Source organism: Trichechus manatus, unplaced genomic scaffold (assembly GCF_000243295.1).
Source record: "Trichechus manatus latirostris isolate Lorelei unplaced genomic scaffold, TriManLat1.0 scaffold00013, whole genome shotgun sequence".
Lineage (NCBI taxonomy): Eukaryota > Metazoa > Chordata > Mammalia > Sirenia > Trichechidae > Trichechus > Trichechus manatus.
This window is the reverse complement of record NW_004443949.1, coordinates 11,643,461-11,663,564: the sequence shown is the minus strand read 5'-3', so window position 1 is coordinate 11,663,564 and position 20,104 is coordinate 11,643,461.

The window sequence follows — 20,104 nt, the reverse complement described above, 5'->3', positions numbered from 1 at the left end:
TGTCAGCAGTTCCTCAATGATCCTCTCTGTGTTTTCGGTTTTCTTCCCCTGTTCTGGAATTCCAATTACTTGTAAATTTTTGCTTTTAATTTTGTCCCACGTAACTCTCAGGGTCTCTTCATTTTTCTTTGTTCTTTTTTCTGAGTTTTCCTCAAAAAGTGTTGTATCCAAGTGTTTGTCTTCAGTTCCTCTGATACTGTCTTCCACTGTTTCCAATCTGCTTCTCAGTCCTTCTATGACACTGTCCATTTCTGAAATCTTGTTGTTTATCTTTTGGATTTCTAATTGTTGTTTTTGTATAGTTTCTAGTTGTGAATTTATTTTGGTATTTTGTTCCTGCATCATCTTCCTGAATTCTTCCAATTTTTTGTGTGTATTTTCCATGAATTTGTCTATTGTTTCTCATGTTTGTCAGCTTTTTGCCTCAGTTCTTGGTTAATTCTGAGTATTAGAGATTTGAATTCCCTATCAGGTAGTTCTAGTGCCTTTTCTTCCACAGAAGAGTCATCTGGTGTTTTATTTTAGAAGCCTACTGGAACCATCCTGTCCTGTTTTTGTAAATGTTTTGATATTGTCTGCTGTTTTGGGGGCATTCAGTAGTTATTTTTCTTGTTTATTGATTGTAGATTTGTTTGTTTTGTTCCTTTTTAAAAAAAAAAATTGACTATGTCTGAGCAGGTGGACTGTGTGTTCTTTGTTGTTTGCTCGTCTGCGTGCTCAATACTTTTCGCCTCCTTCTGGCAGGGTCAGTCACTCAGATATGGTACGGCAGGGCAGGTGTAGCTGAAGAGGAGTTACTGGGACGTGTTGTTTGTGGCACTCACTACAGCCACCAGAGCGGGTTGGTAATCTGTGCTGGGCAGGTTCCAGTAGGCCATGCCTGTGCTGCTTGGTGGTGTGATGTCAAGTGCACGCAAACTTTGGTATTTTTAATCACGTCATATGCATGTGAAAGCTGGACAATGAATAAGGAAGACCAAAGAAAAATTCACTCCTTTGAATTACAATTTTGGCAAAGAATATTGACTAGACCATGGACTGCCAGAAGAACAAAATCTGTCTTGAAAGAAATACAGCCAGAATGCTCCTTAGAAGCAAGGATGACGAGACTCTGTCTCACTTACTTTGGACATGTTATCAGAAGGGGCTAGTCCCTGGAGAAGGACATCATGCTTGGTAAAGTTGAGATTCAGCAAAAAAGAGGAAGACCCTCAGCTAGATGGATTGACACAATGCCTGTAACAAGTGGCTCCAACATAGCCGCGATTGTGAGGACGGCACAGAATGGGGCAGTGTTTCATTCTGTTGTACGTAAGGTCATTGTGAGTCGGAACTGACTCCATGGCACCAAACAACAACATGAGGACAGAAATGTTTGTCTAAAAGACTTAGCACGATGTCTGGCTTTTGGTCATTAGGTAGTAATTATGTGTGGAATGACCAATGATAAAAATGAATTTTGGTAAACTGAGCCAGAGAAAAACAGAGGCTTTTGAAGAATAAACCTAAAATTTAAGTATAAAGTTGCTTGTTTTTTATTTGAAACATTAGAGTTTTGAATTTGATAACCAATAAGATCCTTGTGAAGTACAAACTAATATTACTTGAACTCACTTTTTTTTAATCTAGAGCAACTGAAAGACCAGAAACTTCTATTTTTTTTTCTTTTTTTATTGTACTTCAGGTGAAGGTTTACAGAACAAAGTTTCTCATTAAGCAGTAGTACATATATTGTTTTATAACATTGGTTAACAACCTCCCAACATGTCAACCCTCTCCTTTCTCGACCTTTTTTTTTTTTTTTTTGGTGAAAATATACATAGCCAAAGATACACCATTTCAAAAATTTCTACACGCACAGTTCAGTGACATCGACTATGCTTTTCCAGTTGTGCTGCTATTCTCACTTTAGATGAAGGTTTACAGAACAAAATAGTTTCTCATTAAACAGTTAATACACATGTTGTCCTATGACAATGGTTAACAACCCCACTACATGTCAACGCTGTCCTTACTCAACCTTGGGTTCCCTATCACCAGATTTCCTGTCCCCTTCTGCCTCCTAGTCCTCATTAGTCCTCATTAGTCCCGTTTTGTTTTATGGGGCTGTCCAATCCCCGGCTGAACGGTGAGCCTTGGAAGTGACTTCACCACTGAACTAAAAGGGTGTCTGGGGGCCATACTCTCAGGTTTCTCCAGTCTCTTTTAGGCCAGTGAATCTTGTCTTTTGTGTGTGTGTTAGAATTTTGTTTTACATCCTTCTCCAGCTCTGTCCAGAACCCTCTGTTGTGATCCCAGTCAGAGCAGTCGGTGTAGCCGGCCACCATCTAGCTGTATGGACTCAGTCTGGTGGAGGCCTTGGTAGCTGTGGTCCATTAGTCCTTTGGAATAATCTTTTCCTTGTATCCTGTTGTCTTCATTCTCCCTTGCTCCCAAAGGGGTGAGACCAGTGGGGTATCTTAGATGGCTGCTCACAAGCTTTTAAGACCCCAGACCTTACTCACCAAGGTAGAATGTAGAACATTGTCTTTATAAACTGTGTTATGCCAACTGAGCTAGATGTTCCCTGAGACCATGGTCCCCACAGCCCTCCGCCCAGCAATTCAGTCCCTCAGGGAATTTGGCTGTGTCTGTAGAGCTTCCATGACCTTTCCTTGTACAAATTGTGCTGGTTTCCCCAGTATTGTTGAAAGACCAGAAACTTCTAGTTGGTACCAATTATGCCAGATCATAGAGTAATAAAAAACTTTAAGTTACATATAAATCTTTCTATGTTTAAATTTGTTTTTGCCTGTAATCGTTTTTAAAACTACATACACAAGTGGGTAACTGGTGGTACAGTGGTTAAGAGCTCTGCTGATAACCAAAAGGCTGGCAGTTCAAATACAACAGCTGCTCCTTGGAAACACTATGAGGCAGTTCTACGCTGTCCTATAGGGTCACTATGAGTCGAAATTGACTCAACGGCAAAAGGTTTTTAATAGTAAATGCCTTGATTTCCTTGAAGTGATTGTTGGTGGAATTATGCACATCAAAAACAATTCTGGTGAGGACTCAGAAGGAAGTGAGGAGAGCTGTAACACCTGACATGGCACAGATGGCGAGAAGCAGCAGCAGAGAAACAGTGGCAGCGGAACCAGGAGACCAGCACAAGATGGGACCCAACCCGTGGAGCAGTAGAACTGAGTGCCTTTGCGCAGTTGACTTCCTGGTGGAGTAGGGTGCTTATGGACACTTATTGGTGGAGCTAGGCTTGCTGACACAGAGAACAAGAGAGATGAATGCCTTTTGGCTGAGGCTTACTGGCAGAGTGGGGTGCCTCTATGCAATTATCGGTAGAACTAACGAGCTTTAGAACATTTACCAGAGCAGGGCAGATGTCAGGTGGGCCCAAGGGCCCAAGAGGATGAGAGGCCAAGGAATCAGGAATCAGGAGGCGGAACACAAGAAGCAGAGCTGCCTCAGTCTCAAAAGTTAGGGCCATGACCTCTGGGGTCTCAAAGGGTGGAGCCATGCCTCCTGAGGTTTCAAAGGGTGGGGCTACAGTAGAGAGTCAGATCTTCACCAACTTGATTCTGGAGTGTGAGGCTGCCATTTATGAGTGCCAAAGGGATGGGACTAGATCCACTACCCAAAGCTGAAGGGATGAGATTGCCATGCCCAAAGGGCAGAAGAACAGGGCCTGCTGGGGCTGAGGGGGAAGGGTTGCTACACATATGGACTAGGAGAATGGGGCCACCCAATCCAAGGGAGCACAGTTGCCATCCCAGTGAGCCTGGAAGGTGGAGCTGAAGCCCAGGGCTGAGGGGCCTTCACCCAGAATCTGCAGAGTGTAGCCAACACCCAGAGTCTGGAAGGCAGGGCCATTGCCTAAATGGTCTCAGAAAACAGAGATTATTTTCATGCCTTGAGAATTAATGTAATATGTTCTGCTGACTTGCTTGTTGCCTGTATCCCTTTTTTCCCTCCAATTTCTCCCATTTGTAACGGAAATGTCTACACTGTGTTTGTTTCACAATTGTACTTCGGAAGCAGATAACTTGTATTCTCAATTTCACAGATGAAGAGGAATTTTGCCGCAGGATGGAATTTGGAATTGGAATTGGTTTGAAGAAGACTTTTGGGATGATATGCTAGGGTAAATGTGTTTTACATTTGACAAGGACATGAATTTTGGGGGCCAAAGAGTGGAATGCTATGGATTGAATTGTGTCCTCCAAAAATAATATCAACTTGGCTAGGCCATAATTCCCAGTATTGGGTGGTTGTTGAAGCAGGGCCAAGAAGGTGGAGTAGTCAGATGTTTCTGGTGGACCCTCTTACAACAAAGACCTGAAAAAACAAGTGAATCAATTATATATGACAATCTAGGAGCCCTGAACATCTAAGGCAAAGTTGAGGAACCAGACTGAGTGGCAAGGGGAGGGAGAGATGCTTCGGAAACAGCGAGGAGTTGCCAGACCTGACCCAGCGAGAGTTTCCCCCCAGTCCTTACAGCCAACAGAATTGGTTGCTCATAGTCCGGCTGCAAAACCCACTCACTTACACACTCTAAGGATCAGAGACATGCCTTCCTTCTCGGCACTCAGGGATGGCTGTTAGCCCCCTGCCTTGCTCAGAGTGTGTCCCCCTGCTGCAGCCAATTGCTTGTGCCTACACCAATCACCCATGCCTGTCTAGGACTGTAAGTGAGAGCCTACACCACACACTTGGTGGCTATCTACCTGAGCACCTGAGCTGAATTCATACAGGGGGAGTGGGCAGATTCGGAGTTCACACACCTAGTAACAGATCTAACCACCTAGTGAGAGGACATAAGAGCTTCAAAGGTGCCAATAATGAAACTAGTGCATAAGAGCAGCCTATTTGGGCATATCAAAACAAAACAGGAAGCTAGGACACAGTAAGCAAACATAAAATAAATAAATATAATAACTTATTGATGGCTTGGAGACAACAGTCAATATCAAATCACATAAACAGGCAATCCATGATGGCTTCAGCAAGCTCCCAAAATAAAGAATCTAGAAATTTTCCAGAGGAGGAAAATTGCTTGGAATTACCAGAGGCAGAATACAAAAGATTAATATACAGAACTCTTCAAGAAATTAGGAAGGAAATTAAGCAAAACCCAGTATTGTGTGGTTGTCTACCATTTTGTGATCTGATGTGATTATCCTATGCATTGTAAATCCTAACCTCTATGATGTCAATGAGGCAAGATTAGAGGCAGTGATGTTAATGAGACAGGATTTAATCCACAATATTAGGTTGTATCTTGAGTCAATCTCTTTTAATACATAAAAAAGAGAAGGAAGCAGAGAGGAGAGGGACCTCATGCTACCAAGAAAGAAGCTCCTGAAGTGGAGTGCATCTTTTGGACGTCCCTATGCAGGGAAACTCTCAGACCTGGGGAAGATAGATGATAAGGACCTTACCCCAGAACCAACAGAGAGAGAAAGCCTTTTTCCAGAACTGCCTCCCTGAATTCAGGCTTCTAACCTCCTAGACTGTGAAAGAATAAATTTCTGTTTGTTAAAGCCATCCACTTTTGGTATTTCTGTTACAGCAGCACTAGATGACTAAGACGCTTGATAATCTTCATGGCTGGCATCTATCTTCCCCATTTGTGCTTCCTTGTTTCTGTGCCTAATCTGCTCTTTTTATGTCTCAAGAGAATTGGTTTAAAACACTCTACACTGATATTACCTCATTAACATAACAAAGAAAACAAACAGATTATATCCACAGGGTTAGGAGTAAGGATTTACAACATCTATTTTTGAGAGAGACAATTTAATCCATACCATAGTGCAAAAGTAGCCATAGACAATACATAAACAAATGAGCTTGTTGTATGCTATTAAAGCTTTCTTTACCAAAATAAGTAACCTACTAAAATTGACCTAAGTGTCATAGTTTGTCAACCTTAATATATAGGTGATTGAGAGTCTTTCAAGTGTATCAAACTAAGAGAAATGCAATTTAATTTTTACCTAATAAAAGTATTCATTCCAATATATTTGGATTGATGGAAAAAGTGTAAAAATGAAGACACGGAGACAGGTTATGGATACTGCTATGTTCCAACAGAGAACAGAGAAGTGGTAAGGGAATTGGAATTGTTCTGCTTTAGAGCTATCGTAATAGTCCACTCAAACGCTTTCATGAATTCCAGAATTAGATTGTAATTTTACATTAACGAAACTCCTTTGTTTCTTTTTAAAATAATAAATTACTGATATTCTACTTAAGAATTATTTTTACTTTGTTAATTTTACTAAGATTTGTGTGTATGTGCTTATATATCTAATATCAAATAATATAAAATGTCTTTATGAAATACCAATAAAGTGTTATCTTACTTTAATAATAACATAACTAGTAACATGGAACTTAATTTATCATTTTATTATATAACATTCCACTTAAGTTGGTTTCATTGTTAAAGTTCATTTTTAGTATCAGATATATTAGTGGTAATTCCATTATGATACATAACTGATGTACAAATATATAAATAAAATGATAGGAATATAACACAACAATAACATTTCCTGACCAAGATTTCACAAAACTATTAAAACTTTACTATGTATTTTTCAGATTTTATCTTAAATGAAAATTTACTGATTTATGCTTAATCAATTGTAACTGTATTCAATTCACCTCCAATACCATAAAGAAATTATTATCTGGAAGTTTATGTCTATCTCCCCATATACTTACATATAATGCATTACACAAATACACACACACATATGCACAAAACATTCAATATCTTTTGAGAGATGACAAAAATTATTAATGTAATAATAATTTATTTTTTCAATCTGAAAATTGTATTTCTAAATTAAAATTGTGACTTCAAGAGTCATGCATACTGATATAGCTATATATTATTGAATTGTATGAGTATTCCATAATTTGTCTTTCCAATTCAATAATGATATATTATTTTTATTTTTCAATTATTGTGCTACGGTGCCCATACTTGCTACACAGTTTTACTTTTTCCTCTTTTTTTTAATTGTTGTTTTTTTCTAATGAGCTGGTTCTAGGATATAATCACTACTAGTTTTACATGAGAAACCTAAATATAGCCACCGTGATGAACTCTCGTTTCTTAATGAATATTTCAAACATACATAGGTTTCGTTGCAGGTAAGATGGTCTTTAAATTTCATTAGCTATTCTTTAGTAATATCTTTGTGTTCAAATATCCTTATATGTATATATATGAATTTAATAAACAATTTAAAAGAGCAATTAACAAACAATTATAAAGTTACACAAAATATGAAGACTAATTGTTCCTGGTCTTTTGTTTCAAGTGTGAATGAGTTAATTCATTGACTTATCTTATTACGGTTTCCTGATTAAAGGAGAAAGACATGTTTTCTTCTGAAGTAAGAGTTCTTTACTCTCAAACTCTTTTTTTTTAAATCAACTCATTTAGTCATGCCTGGTACCTCCTATCCCCTTAAACAAAATGATAACAATAATTATTATTATAAATAATAATAATAAGGAAGAAAATTAAAACTTGCTCATTTTTACCTCTATATACAAAAAAAAAAAGAAATTGGGTTTCATTTGGATAAAACTATTGCAAGTATTGTACACATACCATCTTTTGAGGTCATCTTTTGAGGGCGTCCATCCTCACCTTGTTGGATGAAGTGTAGAAGTGCTATCTTTGATTTTGAGAAAGACCATGTACTTTGGAGGTTCAAGATTTTGTTGAAAAGTCTATACCTTTGCTTCTCAAGTTTTATTATGCATATCTCCAGGGGATCTTGTTTAAATGCAGATTCTGTTTTGGTAGGTCTGAGATGGGACTAAGATTCTGCATGTCTAAATATTACTAAGTGATGTTGATGCTGCTAGTTCACTGACCACACTTTTGATAATAAAGTTAATAGTATGCCAATTAGGCCAAAAATATGATACTGAATTGACTTCTAGTTCAATGTATTTGTTTATATACGCTAGCCCTGGAATATATGTTTACGTATAATAACTCTGGAACCCCAAGGATGCACTAAAAACTGAGACTAAAAGACATTTATTTCAGTGAGTTTATTCAGGAACTTTCCATAATTTATAGCAGAATGATGGTAACGTGCACTACATGTTGTTTAAAAAAATTTTTTTAAAGTTATTTTACATTATTTATAATTAGTGTTCCAATTATATGCTCAGAGAAAGGTGTCATTTTTTGGGTTTCTATCGCAAAAGAGGAATACACTTGCTTTTTTGTTTTTTTCTGTGTAGTATGCTTGGAATTTTGAAACAGATCATCTTACTGGACTAACACATAAATTAGATTTCAAAGTTATAGGCTGGATACTAGGATAGCCAACCTACAGAGGGAAATTTTCCCTGGAGTGAAGTTGGTTAGAGGATTATTTTTCCTGGTATTGTTGTTCAAACATGGAAATTTCTCTCCTTGACACAGTTGATATGATTGTTCTAGTCTATTTTATTTGAACAAAAGAGTAGAGTTTACTGCATGCAGACTAATTTTATGTTAAGTATATTAAAATTAGTAATATTTTTCACTCTTATGACAAATGAATTTAATGGATCTAGTTAGTGATTTTCTTTTATTATCTCAAAATTAGTAAGGTATTTAATCAAAGTATAATAAAGATATTTCATTTGTGTTTTGAAATCAACAAAGTTCTTTTTTCTACCTTAAAAATAACTTTTTCCCCCAAACTCAAGAAGTGGCATATTTATTCTGAATGTGCATGCTGACTTTGAAAAATTTTGCCTCTTAAACTCTGATAATAGTTCTATAAAACTTCCAATTTGTAATTTATATTGATTTTTCAAGTTCTAAATCTGTAACTAAAGTTTTTGAATATGTAAAAATAATTCTGTATTAGATATATATATATGCTGGAAAGACAAGAAATTTCCCATAACATGTATTTTTTCAAAGATTTCATTTATGTCCATATTTCCTAAATATTTTTCAAAATCTTTAACCAGATTATGCATGTTATTTTTTGTACTTTGTACTATACACAAGCACACACACACACATGTGTATGCACACACACACAAACCCACATACTGTGCATATTGTTATTCGCTGCTTAATTTCAGCTTTATTGCTAGCATTTTACCAAATAATCCACAGTCAACATTTGGATAAACAAATAAAAAATTTTAATAGATACTACATTTTTACAGTCTCTGCCCCTTTGATTACTCATATAGCAGTTTGGAAATGCTCATGCTTACCCCTAGGGTTTCTGCTTAAAAGTATGTTACTTCCCAAAGGCAGGTAACTGCACGTGTTTCCCATGCAGGTGTTTGCCTGTGGAAAATCACTGCAAGTCAATGTACGCCACGGCAGTCCTCCTAGAAGCAAAAAATAACCCAAAGAAATTTTTTAGGTAAACGTAAGCTGTAGGACACCCACACTCTAACTGCAAATTAAATACTGAGCTTTGAAACTGGAAAGTAGCAATGCCAGCAGATTCCCTTGTGTATACAAAGATGCTTGTTTGGTAAAAGTTGAACAAAAACTATATTTTGGGAAGTAGAAGGAGGAGGCTCTACCAGAAGGATAACTTTTGATGGAGATGAATAGAGAATAAAATATTGTGGGTTTATTGTAAATACTGCAGTGTTTGATGATATGTGCCTATTTACTGTTGGAAAACTGAAATACTGGCATGTACCCTCTTCCTGAGCTAGACTTTTTGCTGTTGTTATTTTGTTTTGTGTTCTTAGGAGTTGAGATACAAAAACTCTTATCAGAGACACGTATAGGCTTTAATCATGATGAAACATGACAGTATTCAGATATCCATTATGAAAGTTTTAATGAGGGAGAAGTGTCACTAGGATTGGAGAAATGGAAAAAACAAGATCGAGAGACTTTGAGAAGAGTCACGAAATAATTGATAAGAAACCTATCCATTGTGTTCAGTATTTGGAGTTAATAACTACAATTATCTATCTAGTGTTTAGAAGATTTGATAATATTCCAGAAATTAACTCCTGAGGTGATGATATCACATCACCACATTCCCACATTCAAATCACTGTCAATGTATTGCTGAGTCCGGAAATTATATCTCTTAGAAAAACAAAATGAAAGACATGGAAGGTATTTTGGTTAAATTTTCCTTTCAAAGAAGATAATACGTCTATGTATACACATGTACATCTGATCGAGCTTGGATAAGAGGACCACACTGAGTCTCCACTTCCTGGCAATAAATCTACCCTTAATGAGTATTGCTGAGATGCAGTGAGGCTCTTTGTTTGCCTTTCAATGTCTACTGAAAAGAGTCATTCATGTTTGACTACTAATTCAAGAAGAGTAATTACTTAAAATAGGTTTAAATTTAAAAATTAGAGATAACAAGGATAAGGTACCAGAGGAGACATCTTCTTTTCAAGCTAGAAATAAAAAGAAGAGAAATCAACTGACCTATTAACATTTAAAGGTTTGTTTATTAAATTTATCTATTTATCTATGTGTCTTGGGAGACTTTTTTTTAATAATAGTTTTTTTTCTGATTATAAAAAAATATATATATATTTTATTTTAGAAAAGTAAGAAAATGTAGGGGGAAGCATATAGATAGTAACAATCACCTAAAAAAAAACAGGTTTAAAGTTTAATGTGTTCTTAATATAATGCATATTTGCACATAATACTCATAAATATAAATCTCTATGTTGGGGTATATAGCATATATTTTAAAGTGCGTAACTAATTCTTAACAGATTGTTACCTGTTTTCTTATCACTTACCTCACTTTATTTTAGCAGTTGAAAGTTATACAATTCAGCGACTTACTGATGTACTGTGAAAACTGAAGTTAGTCTCCTTATTAAGTGACTTGTTAGTTGTAGACCCGGAAGGACTTTATATTATCTCATTCAGATTCCTCACTTTATTACATGACCAAATCCATTTCTGGCACAGTTTTGTTACTGGTTAAAAACATGCTTATTTAAAACACCCAGCTATAAAAAGGGCAATTCATTCGTGGAATGGCATGAATAATCTGCTCATGGCTTTATAATTACTAATGTAAATCAATTGGAGTTTAATATGGTAAAAATATCTTATTCATTTCTTTAAGACACATCTTTAAAAACTATTTTTGAATTAAAAAGTAAGTTTGTTATAATAAAATTTATAAATATCAATTAGTAATTTAAATGCAATTCTAATAATATTGGAGGACCAAAAATAATTATTTTGGTAGGTGATAAAAATTCAGCATATATGCAATATTGTTTTTTCTTCCCTCCAGTCTTATAGCAAAAGTTCACAAGAGACTCGTTGATGACAGATGCCATTTAGCACTGCATTTGTGTTGCATTCTTTATGTGCGAGAGTCAAAGACAAAATATTTTATAGATTTCTGTAGCATCACTTTTATGTGCAGTTGGTATTATCAAAGACCTGCAATGCAATGATTTAGTAAAAATTAGATTGACAATATACTGTTTCAAAAAAGATTTTCAATTTCAGCCTTTCCTATAGAAATGTTTCTGCTAAGTTGATTATTAAAAGCAGCCCTCTCTTCTAAGTTGTTTAGAGACAAATGCCTTAAGAATGAAAATGTTTACATTTATTTTAGACTGGGCATATGGTAAATTCTAAAACTTGAAAGAATTTTAACTAGAGATTATCTTCTATTAACTCATTTGGACCATATTTTTTTTCTTACAAAATATTTCTTGTAAATTTAATTACCTTTGACGGTTAAGAGGAACTTACAGACATTAACTTTTATTATTTTATCATTATACATGCCTTTCAACCTTTTAAGCCTCAGATGTATTTTCACTGTTGAAAATTCAGCTAGTTGTGTAGTTTTTGTGTAGTTGTTAACAGGGCATCAACTGGAAAAATAAAAGCCCCTTACTGCTTCTAAGGATATTTAGGAAAGCCATTATTGGCATTATAAAAAAAATCAAAACACTAGAATATTGAAAATGACTTAATATTTAATATTATTTGGTACATATAATATTATTTTGCCTCATGTAATGTATATTGAAAGTGAACCACTGGAAATGTCTGATAAATATATATGTAAACAGTTTCTAAATTTGTATTTTACAAAACCTAAAATATTTTGAATAGTTTTGAACTTGAGCCTACAAGGCATTAATAAACACTTTCGCTAAGAATATGACCATGCAGAACAATGCAGTCGACAATGACTAAATCAGTTTAAATCTACTTACATGTTTGCTTCTCAATATTTGATTTGCTATTCTGCAGAAAGTTTTTTTCCAAGCAAAAGCTTCGTGATTTGTTCCATGTAAAAGTTTCTGATCCTTTAAAGCTTCACAAAAAATTTTATGAAAGGAAAGAAATGGTATTTTTGGTCTGCATTTGGTCTACTTTTTTTTTGTTTAAACAGCATAAAATTATTGGAGACCTAAGTTTATTGCATTTTTAGATTGTCTGAAAGCATATTTCTGAGGAATAATCCTTGGAAACCTATTGTCTGCTCTGTAAATATACACGTTTGCCATCATTTTGAATTATAAAAGTTTGCTTAGCACCATAACATAAAGATGTGGAATGAAAGCATTTATTGTCTCTTCCCACAGGTACAATGATGTTCTATGCTTTGCTGAGTTTCCAAAAATGCCCCAAATCTGAGATTTATATAATCATTTTCTAGTTTATAGAGATTTTATGGTCGCAAGATGTGACAATGTACTCTATAACAGACCTAAAAAAGGCAAGCACATGTTACACTACTAAGTTTATGGTGTACTTAAAAATTGCTTGTTCTCTTTCCAGGAGCCATGGTTTCTGATGAGAAATCAGCTGTTAAACTTACTGAGAATCCATTTTATGTGATGAGTCATTTTCTTCCTGTGGCCTTCAAGATTCTCTTTTTTTTGTCTTTATCTTTTAACTATTTAACTATTATGTATCTAGGTTTACTATCTTTTAATTTATCCTACTTAGAATTTGATGAGATTCTTGGATGTGCAGGTTAACGACTTTCATTAATTTGAGAAGTTTTAGACAATTCAAACATTTATCTTCCTCTTTCTCTCCTTTCCTTTTTAGATTCCCATTTTAAATATGTTAGTATGTATGTGTCCATTTCTGACGTGCTGTTTCTTTTTCATCATCCTTTTTACTTTATGAATATCCGATTGAGTAATATTAATTGATCTATCTTCAAGATGAATACTTCTTTTGTGGGCCAGCTCACGTCTGCTCTTGGGTCCCTCTAGTGAATTTTTCACTTTAGTTATATTACTTTTTAACTACACAATGTCCATATGGTTGATTAAAAAAAATTCTCTCTCTTTTTTGTTAGTCTTTTTTTTTTTTTTAAATTGTTCTCCTACTTTCTTGTAAATCTTTACACATGTTCTCCTTAGTTCTTTGAAAAATATTTATAATAGCATATTTAAAGTATTTTTCTTGAAGTCTAACATCCGTTCATCCTCCAGGATAGTTTCTAATGAATCGTTTTCTATTGACTGTGTATGAGAAATACTTTCCTGTTCTTTTCTTGCTGATTGTTGTTTTTATACTTTATTTAGTGACTTTCCTGGACTAATTATGTAAAGTTTGTATTCTCTGTTATGTATGGCCCGTAAAAATCTTTGCTCTGTTAGCTTAATGGTCAACCAATGATTAAACAGACATTTCCTTAAATACCTTGACTTAAATAGTTTCCCAGGTTTTGCTAAGTGTCTATGTGTGTGCGTGTGTCTTTGTGTGTGTGTGTGTTTTGAGGCATGTCTTCAACACTAACAATTTCCAACTCTGCTTTAACCTTCATGTCTTGCTAGCACAGAGCCTCAAGGACAGCCAATGGTGGGAGTTTAAGGGTTTCTTAGTTCTTTCTTTGACACATGTACAATCTTGCACGTGTGTAGCCCTCTATGTATCCACAAGAATATGTTAGAGCTTTTCAAATTTACTATATACATTTCATTTTCCATATTTTACTTTTAAGATTTTTACCAGCCTACTGTATGCCCCAATTGACGTTATGAACTGAAGCACATTCAATGTTAAAGAATTGTCACTAATATTTTGTCACTAAATACATAAAGTAGATCTCCTGGGAATAAGACTTCTCTCACTAACAGATCTCTGAGTCAGGTCAAATAAAGACAAACCCTTTCAATGGGGCTTTTCCTGGGAGCTGGCAGCCAGGCATATTAGTAACAATTGTCTGCGGATAGACATTTTGTGGGTATCCAAATCTGTTTTGCCTCCTCCAGTGGTGGATAGACTGCTCAATTAACAGCAACTATAATTCTACAACTGTTATTTTTTAAAGCTAACATGTTAGTAGGGAGAGGATGATGGAAATAGGTTAAGCTAAAAAAAACACACAAAGTTTGTTGTTACTGAGATTCAGCTGTGTTTTTTAAATACATACTTTTAGAATTGTAATCTTCTGGGTAATATCTAGAGTTCTAAAAAAATTGATTTTGACATTTTTGTGTATTTTCTGACTGTTTTTAAGGAGTATGTTTTCAGAGACCCTCTTCCTGCCATTTCAGTAGTGCTTCCATAACTTTCTCTTTTTCCTCTAATTAAATCTGGTTCCTTATTTTTTTTCTACCTCCATTTCCAAATATTATTTCCAAAGAAAATAAAATCCCTGAGGTGTTTAAGGAGACCTGGAATCAGCAAAATGTCTTGTGGTCCTTATATTGGTCTTTTGTAGAAAAGCCTCCTTTTTTAATTAAAAAAATATCTCATCATTTTAGGCTATTGTCCACTAATAGTTGCTTAAAAACACTTTATATTTTGGAATCAGAATCCACTGATGATGGCTCAGGACACTGCACTGCCATTGCCTTAGGCCATGAGATCCTCATATTCTGTTTTCTGGCAATTCCAACTCGTTGCCTCTTTTACTCCGCTGGTCCACTTACTCTACTATATCCTTATCCCAAAGGTTGTAAAAAGTATTGGCTAAGTTTTATACAACATAATGGATTATGTGGGATGCTATAAAATTTCCCTAAAATCTATTGATCTATGTCCATCCTTCAGCAACTGGTGTCTGATAACTTCCTGTTCTCTTTTTGAATTCAACTTGCAACCAGACATAACATATTAAACATGGGAAAGACTTTAGGTCTCCAGAGGAACTTCCCAGGGGTCAAGGGAAGAAGCCTCTATGTTTTTAAGTCCTTTATTACTATTTGAATAGTATAAAATCACCCAGGGGTAGGCCATGGTGTGGTAAAGTCTGAAGCTCAAGCACTCATACCTTATAGATATATAATTTTTGTCTCCCATTTATGTTTCTTCTTTGCCACAAATTAAGCTTTATTTCATGATTTTTTATAAATATTACTTTTTTATATGTAAGAACAGATTTCCTATAGTTTTCTAACTTCAATGTATTGAATGGTGTCCCCCAAAAGTATGTGTTGAAATCCTAATCTCTGTACATGTGACTGTAATCCTGTATGGAAATAGATTTTTCTTTGTTACGTTCATTAGATCATATGCAAGTAGGGTTGACTCTAAATAGATTCACTTCTGTGTGATTAAAAGAGCAGATTAAGACACAAGCATGCCCACACAGGAAAGACAGATGCTGTGTGAGGATTGCCAAGGCATCAAGAAATGCATAGGGATACTGACAAGGAAGAAACTGACATGTCAAGATCTTGATGTGGACTTTTAGCCTCCAAAACTGAGAAAATAAATTTCTACACTTTAAAGTCACCTACTAGTGATATTTCTGTTACAGCAGCACCAGAAGACTGAGACTTAGTTTGGTACCAGAGAGTGGAGTGGGGTGCTGTGATAACATTACCTAAAATATGGACGTTGTTTTAGAATTGGTTACTCCAGGTGGGAGGAATGTTGATGTGCTTGGCAGTAACAACCTAGATAGCCTTAAAGAGACTTTTGGTAGAATTGTGGACATGAACGTTGATTTTGATGAGGACACAGACAGAATTGAGAGCTGTGAGTAAAACTGCTATCACCATGAACAGAATGTTGCTAGATATGTGTACCTTAAATATTCTCCTAGTGAGAATTTAAAAGGAAATTATGAACATTATATTGGGCACTAGAGGAAGGGAAATCTTTTTATAAGATGGCCAAGAACTTGTCTGAATTATGCTTCAATGTTTTGTGGAAGTTAGAACTTGCAAAGGACGCACTTGGATATTTGGCTGAGATATTTACACAAATCTTGAAAATGCTTGTTTTTTATACTAAAATACAGGAGGAGAGAGATTTAGAGATGACCTTCCCAAAAAGAAATTGGAAGTTAAAGACTGGGAACATTCTGCTGTACTAAGAAAGCATGCCTTGGAACTTTCACAAAGGGTGTGGCTGGACAATCTTTTGCTAAAGAGTTTAGGCCTGTGACCGACAGTTCTAATCATCCACCACAACAGAATTTCTGTGAGCTTAGACTTAAAAAATTAGAGACAAGATGAAATAAAATAAAGCTGTCTGCCTCCTCACAGTCTACAGGCAGGAAACAGCCCAGTGGAGCCTCTTGGTTGCAAACATCTGTTATCCTCCAAAAAAAGAAAGGCACCATCCCAGGAGAAGTTGGGAGATCAGCCAGACTATTAGAAGGAGAAGAGGGAGCAGGGATGCTCCCTCCTCAGTTTCAAACGGTAGACAACTACTGCCTGCTAGATGGGGCTGCTGTGTCAGTGGACCAGAAGAATAGAACTGCCTAGAAATGAGAGGTGGAGTCGCCACTCAAGCGGACCAAGAGAATTTGGCTACACAAAGCTGATGAGCGAAGCTGACATTCCAATGGAGCTTGAGTGTGGGGCTGATGCTAGGGCTTAATGGTCTACACAAAGAATCCAGACAGTCCGGCTAATGCCTAGAGTCTGAAGGGCAGAGCCATTGTTCAGATATACCTGGAGAATGGAATGTTATTTTCAAGCCTTGAGAGCTAGTGAAAATTTCCTTACTTGTTTTTAAACTTGTTTGATAACCATGACCCCTTCTTTTCTTCTAATTTCATCCATTTGGATTGAAAATGTCTATCCTGTGTCTATTCCGTCATAATATTTTGGAAGCAGGCAAGGTGTATTCCAGGTTTCATAGGTCCAAACATGGAAAAAAAAAGTTCCCAGGTTGGAACATAACCAGAGTCTCACCCATCCTTGATTTAGATGATTAAGAAGATGAGATTTTTGATTTAGAGTTGATGGGTTAAAAGTTTTGAGGATGATGTGATAGTGTGAATGTATTTTGCATGTGGGCAGCCCAAGATTTTTTTTTTGGGGGGGGCAAAGTGTGGGATATTTTGGATTGAACTGTGTACCTAAAAAAGAAATGTAGAAGTCCTAACCTCTGTTCCTATAAATATGGCACTGTTTGCAAATAGGGATTTTCTTTATGTCAGTGAAGTCATACCATGGATGTGATGGTTCCAAACCAAATCATTTCTGAATACTGTCTTATGAAAAGAGCAGAATAGATGGCACACATAAGGGGAAGGAAGACAACACTTGAAGACTCGTACACAAGCAAAGTAACGCCAATGGTTGCCAGCAGATACTAGTCATCTTTCTATATCCTTATTGGCCATCTGTATATCTTCTTTGTAGAAATGTCTTTTCAAGTCCTTTTCCCATTTTTTAATTAGGTTGCTTGTCTTTTTGAGGTTGACTTGCAGGAGTTTTTCATAAATTCCGAATATTAAACTCTTACCAGATGTATGATTTCCAATTTTTTTTATCCCATTTTGTAGGTTGTCTTTTCACTTTCTTGATAAAATCTTTTGACACCAACGTTTTATTTTGATGAAGTGTAATTTATCTATTTTTTTCTCTTTTGTTGCCCTTGCTTGTGGTATTACTTCTATGACTCCATTGCCAAAAAAACTAAGTCCTCAAGTTTTACTCTTAATCACTTTTTAGTTATAAAAAGAGGATATCAGACACAGACAGACAGACACACACACACACACACACACACAAGGGAAGACACTTACCATGTGAAGGTCGCGTCTATAAGGCCAGGAACTCCAAAGATGGATGGCATCTACGAGAAGCTGAAATATGCAAGGAAGGACCTCCCTTTAGACCCACTTCCTGAGTTAGGACTGCTAGCCTCCTGAAGTGTGAGAAAATAAATTTCTGTTTTTTAAAGGTACTCAGTTGTGATATTTCTGCTACAGCAACACTAGGAAACTAAGACTATAATGTCATAACTCTGGAAATCAGATTCTTCTCCTTTCTCAGGTTTACTGTTGTTTGGTTTTGATTTGATTTATTTCTTGATTGTTGGAGGCTGCAGTATTCCATTTGTTCAGTGACTTAGCTAAGCCGTTTTGCAAGACTGCCTTCATGGCCATGTGTGGACATTGAAATCTCTCTTCTCTAGCTGTGTTCATCTAATTTCTTGACAGAATTTTTTTTTTTTTTTTAATGCCAGGGCTAATAAACAAATAAACAAAACAACAAAAGAAACAAATACCTCTCCAAGCCTTTGCAGGTTCGTACTGGGTCGAGGGATGAGTTCCAAATTGAAAGCATAGGGTCTTCCTGGTACTTCATAAGTGTCCCTTTTGCTCTAATCATGAGCATGGCTTTCTAAATCGCTTCTATACACAGGTGTTTTTGAATATCCTTATTTTTTAAAGAAACTCCCCTGCTTCTTGTCCTAGTCATCAGGTGTCTATTGTATGCCTCAGTCACAATCCTTAGCCCCAGGCAGCTACAGGTAGTTGCAGTATTTGGATAACGTGTACTGCTTTTTTTCCCAGAATGAGTTCTGAGACAGGTCAAAGAATAGCACCTTGCAGCAATCCTTCAGGTAGCCTCAGACAGGTTAGAACAGACACATAGAATAATTTGCAGATAAGGTCCGCTTTGCTTCTTCTGGAGCTGAGGACCAAGGTCTCTCTGTGAATGCAGACTGTCACTGTTTTAAGACTGTTGTTGAGCCAGGGAGGGGATGGGGCACAGTGGAGCAGAAAACCAAAGCTTTCCCGCCATTTTGAAGATAACTTCTTCTTGATTACCATTTACTTAGTTGCTATAAATCTTTGACTGGTTTTCAGAGTTCTGACAAAATTGATTCTGCCATTTTCTGCTTGTTTTTTGGTTTTTCTGTGAGGCAATGAGATTGTGGAACTGCTTACATCTGGTATCACTTTATTATATGCGTGTATGTGTGTATATATATATATATATATATATATATGAATTATAGTGTTGGTGAAGAATATTGAATATACTGTGAATGACCAGAAGAAGAAACAAATCTGTCTTGGAAGAAGCATAGCCAGAATGCTCATTAGAAGTGAGGATGGCAAGACTTTATCTCACATACTTTGGACATGTTATCAGGGGGCACTAGTCACTGGAGAAAGGACATCATGCTTGCTAAAATAGAAGGTCAGTAAAAAAGAGGAAGACCCTCAATGAGATGGATTGATACAGTGGTTGCAACAATGGGCTCAAGCGTAACAATGATTGTGAGAATGGCACAGGACCGGATAGTGTTTCATTCTGTTGTACATAGGATCGCTATGGGTCAGAACTGACTGGACGGCACCAAACAACAACATTAGCAACACACACACACACACACACACATACACACACATATTTCATTTTCAAGATTTATAATTCATTTTTTAGTAATATGTTTGATTATTTGATTTGTACATGGTGGCACAGTGGCTAAGAGCTCAGCTGCTAACCAAAAGGTCAGCAGTTCGAATCCACCAGCCGCTCCTCGTAAACCCTAGGGGGGCAGTTTTACTCTGTGCTATAGTGTCGCTATGAGTCAGAATCGACTAGACAGCAGTGGGTTTGGTTTTTGGTTACTCAGTATTTATAACTGTTTTCTATTTCTAATTTCTCATTTTATGTATATTATTACATTATAGCACTTACTGAATATATTAAACATATGTATTTCAAAGTCATTTTTACATTGATCTAATATTTCCATTTTCTGCTAGGATAATTCTTCATGAACATATTGTGTTTTATAGCTGTCTTGCTTAGTGTAAGAATGGCGTGGTGGAGGTATCTGACTTCCTCTAACTTCACAAGAGGTAAGAATCAAGGTTAACAGCCCAAGGCTGATTTCTACAAGGTGTAAATCAGACAC